This window comes from Centruroides sculpturatus, unplaced genomic scaffold (assembly GCF_000671375.1).
Source record: "Centruroides sculpturatus isolate CEXI.00-Female unplaced genomic scaffold, Cexi_2.0 scaffold1404, whole genome shotgun sequence".
Taxonomy (NCBI): Eukaryota; Metazoa; Arthropoda; class Arachnida; order Scorpiones; family Buthidae; genus Centruroides; species Centruroides sculpturatus.
The window spans coordinates 1-9868 of record NW_019385548.1 but is presented as its reverse complement, the minus strand read 5'-3'; positions in this window follow the sequence as shown (position 1 = coordinate 9868).

Genomic DNA, 9868 nt, shown 5'->3' with positions numbered 1-9868 from the left:
TCAAGGCTCACAATAAGAGTAACCGAAATTTTTTAAATTAAAAACTCTTTTTGCCCTGTGGCGTTAAGAGGGCCTCTTTTAAACAAGCCTAGTATGGATTCGACCAGGCCCACAATGGGGGCGACCGGATGGTGAGGGACGGAACCCGACATATTAGAACAGACCATTCTGAAATGAGAATTCCAGGATTCTATCCAGGGTCCCCCAGAGCAGTAGGAAGTCACCTTAACCGCTCGGCCAAATAGCTAACTGGATGGTAAGGTACTGGGCTCGACTTATCCGGTATCGTAAAAAATTTATCATATTTTTCAACCTCGCGGATTCGATACTGGATGCTCTACTACGTTAACTCGGTACCTTAAATCGTTCTATCAGGACCTGTCGAATCATTTTAGAACGGAAATAAAAGAAAAGAGAATTTCATCACTCATCCTGGAGAAAGACTGATAGAAGTTATTTCTACTTCCAGATCTCAACAACAATCCAACTCTGATGAATTTGTTCCCGGAACTTTTTTAATTTTCTTTTTAAGTGTTAAATACGTGAAAAATATCCGAAAAACTCCATGTGGTCAGCCGAACCCACGAACAAGTGTTTGGTGGTTGTATCCACGACTGACTTTATTAATTAAAGAGAGATACAAGGTAAAAGTGAAATGCTCTTCTGTAAAAGCCAATGAATTTATTTGAAAATGGTTTGTTCGTGCTAGAATGAATTATGCTCTTATTCAAGACTTATTGATTCAACTTGCAGAACGCTGAGGTTTGAGCACATTTATTTCAACACACAATATTTCATCATTCAATATTTAGAAAAAATGGAATGGAGAACAAGATAGCCTGAAATAATCATTGCCTACACAATAAAAGATAACTTCATTTGTGACGAAAGTAAACTTTTTTTTTGGAGTTCTCCTGATAAAATTCTGTCAATTTACGCAAAGGTGGAAAAAACCGATAAAGGATGTTTGATTGTTTTGTTATGCTATAGTGCAATTGGAGAGAAATTTAAACCGCTATAATACAGTTAGATAAGCAAGCCATTGACAAAGCCTGTTTTAAATGAAATCAGCTTTGTTATTGGCTTGCTTCTCAAACTATATTAAAATGTCGCTTTACTTTCATTGTCATTGACCTAATGTTCCGAACAGTAAATTCCAAAAATATAACATATAAAAAATTTATTTAATGTAATTTTATGCTAAATAAATTCTGTTATTTTTTTCATCTAAAAGATATCTCTCAATAAATTTAATTTAAAAACGGGAAGATGGCCTGGAGGTCCATGAACGTATCCGGTCGGATTGAAAACCCCCGGGAATTTTTTGAGGATCGGTCCGTTTCCAATATGTCGGGCATTGTCCCTCACAACCCAGCCGTTCCAGTGTAGAACTGTGAGAATCTATAAAGGATTTGCTAAAAAACGCCTTTTTAGTTCTCACAGGGGAGAAAGAGGGAAGAAAGCAATATAATAATAATTAAATCATAGTTTGGTATAGATATAAAACTAGTTCGAATGCTATACAAATATAAATCTAAAAGATTAAAATATTTTATTGATAAAAATAACTTTTATAAATTAAAAATTATATAAAAAGAATAAAATATTTATTTTTAGTCACTATTATACTATTAGCGCCATTACTTCGTAGTGAGAGTTATAAGAAATAAATTATCGTCTGCTTACGAAAGAAGAAAAAATAAATGAAAAATAATAAACCAGATTCAATGCGTTTGCATATACGTATCATAAATATACATACAGTATTTAAATAAATAATTTTATAAAATAAGATTGAAATTCTGTAATTACACAAATGAACAAAGCAACACGTGACAGAATGTTTTCTTACGTGTCTCTTACGTAATAGTAGTCTGTCACGCAGCGATTGGTTAAATTTGATATAATCTCCGCCGCAGAAGTTATTGGGTGTTAATGGCGGTAATAGTGATAGAAGTCGTCTGGCTTAAATGCGAAGTTTACAGAAGATATTTTAGCTTATTAATTAAATGAGAACAGAGATGTAAGTAATTTTATTTAAGGGTTAATTTTAAAAATAAACATTAAGTAGAAGTGAGAATAATATTAACGAAAAAAATTAGAATTTTACGTAAATTAGGAATATTTTTGTATTTTTAAATAAAGTAAGTTATAATACGTTAGTAATGTTGAATAAGCTCCCTTTTTTTGTTTACGTAATTACGAATTCTGCGTAAATAAAATGAGAGTTGTCATAAACGTCCTCGTCGAAACCGAAACTTGTGTCTATCACGTGACCGAGGTGGCCCGTCTCGCGGTTTCGGTTTTGTTTTCCCTGTACGTAAAACTCCTTCGGTTTCGATTTTCAGATGCTTTTGTTTTACGTTATTATTAATAAAAACAACTTAACTTTATAGCTGTGATGTCCGAAACCCTCCACTAGTTGGAAAAAAAGGAAAGTTTTTATACAGAAATCTTTTTGTTGAACAAACCATTGCATAAGAAAAGGGAAATGCTCTGGGATTCTGTTTAAATGTGATTTTATGCCTGACAAAGTTTTGAATAATTAAGCAAAAGTGCTTATGCAATTTTTGCAAGATAAGTTTTAGATGTTAAGTTTTTGATTACTATTTTTATGCCTTTTTAATTCTACGTGTGGTTAATGTTATTTTTGTTTAAAAGACAATTTGTATGGTGATGTGGATTATGTGATGGGATGATCGATACGCTGATTTTAAATTGCAAATTACAAATTCTCGTCTATCGACAGATGCTCCCACAGACTTAGATATGCATTAGAGAAGATTACACAAAAGATTTTTTGTTACAGTTTTCTGTGCGTTATGTGCCATTGCACGTTAAGTGCTATCAGAGATCACTAAAAATCACACCTTTTTAAAAAATTCTCTTTTGAATTTAATCAAATAACATTTTTGACCAGCTTCACTGACCTTCTTCAGTTATGATAGAACAGAAAAATAGAATTGTGAGGACCACCACTTCCCCCCTCCAAAAATATCTATATATATTTGTAAACGGTTATTTATAATAATTTTTTGTTTATTTACTTGTATCTTTTTTTATTATGTATTTGTGTAAACCTTAACCAAAGTGGTAAGAGAAAATTCGCCTATTTTACCAATCTAGGGACTCCCCTTTTCCAAATTTAAAATCTACTTAAATTAATTAGAATAAAACAGTTTATTAATAAACTATCAGAAATCTCACAACATGCCAAAGAAAAGAGGAAAGAACAATTTAAATAATAAAAAACATATATAGAAATGGGGAACATTGCACTCCCTCCTTTGTTTTCGGCAATGTTTACATAAAGAACTTAGTCAAAGCAAGCAATGAACAAACTATGACTAAGAACAAAGATATATCATGTCAACTTAGAGATGACACTAAGAAAGCTGCACATCATCCCCAAATAAAAAAACACTGTCTCAGCTACAATGATGACACTGCCAATGAGTCATCACCCGATGATGAACTTTCTCATGTTGAAAGGGTTTAAAAGGAGAGCCCCAGTCAGAAAAAGTGCAGTCAGAGAGGAGGACAGCAGTTGGAGGCAGTGCGGTAAGAGAGGAGATACAGTGCAGTTAGAGACAGTTCAGTCAGAGAGGAGGACACAGTCCAGTTAGAGAGGGACAGTGAGACAGTCAGAGATGGGGACACAGACCAATTAAAAAGAGACAGTGAGATGGTCAGCAGTTGGAGAGACAGCTCCAGCCAGAGAAAGACAGTAGAGTTGCTGATGCAGTCACAGACAGATAGACAGAGAGCAAGAGAGAAAGACAGAGAACCAGAGTGCGAGACCAGACGAGCACCAGAGCAAGAGTGGTTCCAGAGAGGACGACTCCAAAAACGAGCAAACACGAGACGAAGTGCAGTGAACACCAGAAACCTCTGTCTTAGCCGTCAAGACCACGTCACAAGAGAAGACATCTTGTTTATCTGGTATGTTGTGAGTCGCGTAAGTTCGAATACCCCCGTTAGGCACCCCCTCGTTATATAGATAAAAATAGGCAAATTTCCAAAGTTGGCTTTTATAATTCTGTTCTGAACTTTCGTTTATGTTAATAAATGCCCTTAAATTGGTTATATCTGACTATGCATTCTTCCTACTGAGAGGCTCATTCCTGGACTTCAGAGTGACTCTTACCCTCGCACCTTAATCATCCATTTCATCACAAACGATGGTGTGTCCAATAAAACACACCTGGTGGCAGGACTCTACCTAAAAAATGTTAAATAAACCTTTTACAGCCCCCGAACCCCACAGAATGTGAATACAAAAATTTAAAAATGAGAACAAGAATTCTGAAATAAATAATTCACAGAAATCATAGTTGAGATTAATAAAAATAACTACAGAAATAAAATAAAAAGTAAATGAATAAATATTCCTTAATAAAATTAAATTTCATAAAAGGACCACTCTGCGGTAGACAAGCTGTCTGCATCTCTATGGTTGATTCATCCGGATTTTTTGAGAGCTTTAAAAATTTCCGATTTTTCTAGATATCCCATAGTGTGTATATTAGATGTTGATCTGATGATGGTTGCCTGCTCCCACTGTACTTGTATGTCTTGATGTGAGTAAGCTGCCAGTGTTGTATTATTGAGATTTTTATGAATTGTGTATTTATGTTCTTTGAGTTGTTTTTTAAATTGTACATGGACTTTATGGATACCCTGTTCAATTCAAAATACATAAAATCTCCAATTTATGACTGAGCATATGAGCAATTAATTTATTTTACAACAGATTTTAACAATAATTTTTCAGGAACCAGGTAACAGCTGGAGATAGTACTGAATATAAATGTTAGTTTAAGAATATTAAAAAAAAATATGTAATATAAATAATTTTAATATACAGAGGGGGGTGCAAAAGTAGGTATACAGTTATGGAAAAAAACAATACAGGGAGAAAATAGGAAGAAAAAACATTTTTATGTACAAATGAAATCACAAATAAGGAATACAAAGTTATAAAAGATAATAAAAATGCAAATGTTTGGTGTTCATTATTGTATGTATGTGTGTTCATTATTATATGTATAATATATATATATGTGTGTGTGTGTGTAATATATATAGTGCCAATCAGAGGGGGACAGGAAGGGCAGCTGCCCCAGGTCTTGCAATATTAGGGGACTCAACTTAGCAACTCAGTATGTTAGACAAAAATATAGGAGAAAGCAAAGTGATTTGCTAAATTTTAACATTTATGAAATTAAATTCTAAATTTCTGTAGGAGTCATAGAGGATTGAGAAATATAAGCCAGTCCCTGATTGGCTAGAAGTATATCACCCTGACCAACTCCAGGTTGGAGGGGATGTTCTTTTGTCCAATCACTAAACACCCACACTCAAACGTTACCCCTTCCTCCATCTCTGAATCCCACCCCCAGCAAAAAGGGTATAAAAGCAGAGAACGAGGCCTGTTCAGCAGTGGCGTGCCACGGGCAGACTGGCCCTAAAATTTGTGTGTGGAAAATTTATTACCAGCCCAGCCCACAAATAAAAAAAAAATGTATTTTCTTTCAATTTATATTTAAATATATTCAAAATACAACATTAACAAAAATTACAATAAGCACAAGTCTATATTCTACAATATTAATTTTTTATTTAGAAGTTTGCTCGGTTGAGCAATAATATTAACGACATCATCGGGATGTATTTCGTTTAAAAAATCCTTCTCCACTGACATTAACACGAAGGCTTCTAGATTTTCTTGCAAGATACTTATAAGTATCTTAGCCTGCTTTTAATTAATTTTAACATAGAAAAGCTTTGTTCACCGGACACTTGTGTTACAGACATAGATAGCAGATATTTGTATGCTTGACCAAGTATAGAATAAGCGCCACTTAACATGTTATATCTGAATAATATATTATAACAACAAATAGAGCAATTTTTGCAAGCAATGCAGTAAGAGGATAAAATCGCATCTTTATTAGTTTCTACTTGATCATCAGTAGAATGTTCATTTTCGTTTAATTTTATAAAAGTTTCATTGACATTTTCCTTTAAAATATTCCATGACGATTTAAAATGTTGCAATTCTGAAATAATATTGTGTTGAGTAGCTACTGGATTAAACTGTATTAAAATACTGCTTAATTTTTGAAATGCGTTTTCAGGAATATTTAGTGACGGTCCCGTAAATTTTGGTCTAATGTGCTTTGAACTCGCTGTAAGATGACAGTCGAACTCTCCCCGGTTGCTCTCTCTCCCACTTTCCCTGATCTAGATCGAAGACGTGTGAATTTGGTCCGGGAATGCGACAATTAAATCGTCTTACACTCGTTCTTGTTTACGAAATAAATCACCGATTTATTAGCTTTAGCTCGACAACCAGTTTCCTATTGGAGAGGGGGTGAGGTCCCGGCCTCACACTACAAAATAGATTATTTTTAATTAAATCGTTTGGAATATAGAGAAATTATTATTGAATAACATTTTTTACTTACCTAAAATAAAGGAAATAATATAAGTGGCCATTAAATTTGTTATGACTACAATCATCGCTTTGGTGGCTAGGTACAAAACTAATAACTCGCATTTCTATAGTTTAGCATTAAGATTCATAGGAGTGGTGAATAGTTTCTAGCAATGTAAACAAATGACCAATTTTCTCTGTTTAGAAGGTAGTTTTGATTATTTTTCTCCTAGGATGCTTTCTGTTTGGGCTGAATCGGGCTAATGTAGTGTTTGACTCAGATCGGCCAAACTAATTTAACTTTGGATACGGGTAGGGCCGGGTAAAATGATACAGGCCTACACATATTATACACCTTAATTAAAAAAAATATATATATGAATTTTTAAAAATTAAACTTAACCAAACAGTACATTATGTACATATTTAGAAAAATCGGCCCATGTGGAATTTTCCACATTTTCCACATGGCCAGTCTGCCTCTGGCGTGCCATGCCGTGACTTTTGATGATAGGGAAGCTGTGTTTCTGTAAGAAGCTGACTTCCAGGGGCAATCAGTTAATTCTTTAATGTATTTTTAATAGATTATTTATCTGACATAATTAATAAATAAGCAAGTTCAATATAATTATCTCTGTTATTAGATTCGATAGATTCCCTTTGCCCTCTAAATGCCGATTCTCACTTTGATAAAAACATATAACATCTATTAATTTAAATATATCTATTAACCGTAACTATCTCGTTATAATTTTCAATATTTATTTTATATTATTTGCTAATGTTAAATTCTATTCCACTTTGATTTCTAAATTGCTTCAAATACGAAAGAATCAATGATTCTTCGTGTCTTTTGCCAGCTAAATTGTCAAAGCTATTCTTATTCCACACACTAATTTCATTTGAAAATACAGTAATAGGCAAGCCAACAAAACAATTTTTGCATTTTTTGCATTTACAGGGCCATTTTATCACGAAAATGTTGAACAAATTTTTTATTGAAGTGTTTATATATAACTTAGGCATTGGCGTTTCTCTCTTAATAATGTTTTCTTTTTCATTATATGATCTCGAGCCAAAACTCTTTTAAAAAATAAATTTTCAATATCGCAATTACATTCTGAATCTCTAGCCACGATATAAGGACTAAAATTAAAAATAAAATTATAAAAACTTACTTGGTGAAATAAAATATAATGTGGTGGATATACATACCTGGTACAAAATATTCTTCAATTGTATGAATATACTTTTAAAGANAAAATGATACAGGCCTACACATATTATACACCTTAATTAAAAAAAATATATATATGAATTTTTTAAAATTAAACTTAACCAAACAGTACATTATGTACATATTTAGAAAAATCGGCCCATGTGGAATTTTCCACATTTTCCACATGGCCAGTCTGCCTCTGGCGTGCCATGCCGTGACTTTTGATGATAGGGAAGCTGTGTTTCTGTAAGAAGCTGACTTCCAGGGGCAATCAGTTAATTCTTTAATGTATTTTTAATAGATTATTTATCTGACATAATTAATAAATAAGCAAGTTCAATATAATTATCTCTGTTATTAGATTCGATAGATTCCCTTTGCCCTCTAAATGCCGATTCTCACTTTGATAAAAACATATAACATCTATTAATTTAAATATATCTATTAACCGTAACTATCTCGTTATAATTTTCAATATTTATTTTATATTATTTGCTAATGTTAAATTCTATTCCACTTTGATTTCTAAATTGCTTCAAATACGAAAGAATCAATGATTCTTCGTGTCTTTTGCCAGCTAAATTGTCAAAGCTATTCTTATTCCACACACTAATTTCATTTGAAAATACAGTAATAGGCAAGCCAACAAAACAATTTTTGCATTTTTTGCATTTACAGGGCCATTTTATCACGAAAATGTTGAACAAATTTTTTATTGAAGTGTTTATATATAACTTAGGCATTGGCGTTTCTCTCTTAATAATGTTTTCTTTTTCATTATATGATCTCGAGCCAAAACTCTTTTAAAAAATAAATTTTCAATATCGCAATTACATTCTGAATCTCTAGCCACGATATAAGGACTAAAATTAAAAATAAAATTATAAAAACTTACTTGGTGAAATAAAATATAATGTGGTGGATATACATACCTGGTACAAAATATTCTTCAATTGTATGAATATACTTTTAAAGATAATTATAATTAAATAGCTCTGTAAAGAAACATACTGAAAAATAACATAAAATCATCTTTACTTTTTAAATCTTAACCACTTAGTCAAATGGCTTCCTACGAGTGGAATCGGAGACGGTCCTGCTAAGTGTGCGGTGCATGTATGCACGTGGGCTGCCAAATCTTGAGGGTGCCCATTCCGGTCAATGTCAAATCCCTCTTTTCTTGCATCACTAGCATATCTCAAAGGACGTAACAGGGTTGTAAATTTTAAACGTTTCTCACCATAGCTGTAAAAATCTAAATATGTTAAACTTAAGAGTCATTTGTTTTCTAACTAATTCTTTTTAGGACCAGGTGTCCACAGAAATTTCCAAAATTTAAATTTTTCGGTCACTCTCGTTGAACTGGAAAAAATTTCTGTTTATATTACGTCTAATATTATGAAGAAATCAGTCCCCACACTGTACTCGGCTAGAGATTGGGTTGGTTAAGCTTTTAAGTAATATTCCAACTCTTTCAGCAGGGTTTTATTTTTTCCCCAATTCTCTAATCTTTTAATTATTTAACTACTACTTAAGTAGAAATAAGTCGAACTGGTTACTTTGTACTTGAATATTTTTAGTCTCAGGAAAAAAGTGGAAAGACAAATTTTTATGACAACAGATACATAAATAGTAAATTTAAGGAAAATAAGAGCTTTTTCTAGAGCTTTTTCTGTACCTCATGCATATTTTTCAATCATTAAATTTAGTTGTAAATTATGCTACCAAAGTAACAGTTAATTTTTTAACATTGTACAAGAATTGTACACGTTTTTTCTACATCCCCTTAAAGATGGGACATATGAAATCATAATATCACTGGTTTAACATTGAAATCTGTAAGTAATATAAGATGGGAGAGTGGAATAAAAATATCAAATATTTAAATGGATTTTTTTTAACTCCTGTAAACTATATAGAACTATCATAAAAACATACCAGTAAATTCTTATTGGTTGGGTTAAGTTATAAATCTACTCGTGATTCACATAATCGGGTGAGGGTGGCCAAATATCTAGCAGGCAGGTAGCTAACAGCCTAGGACCAGTCCTCGATAGAATCATTGAAAGCGCTATACGTGTGTAGCTTCTACCAGCTAAACTGCGTGAGGTTGGCGCTCTGTAAAGCGCATGTGCGAATAAGTATAATCTGGCTGTTTGGAAGCTGACAATACAGTGCTTCCATTCCGCCACTAATATTCGAATATAAAT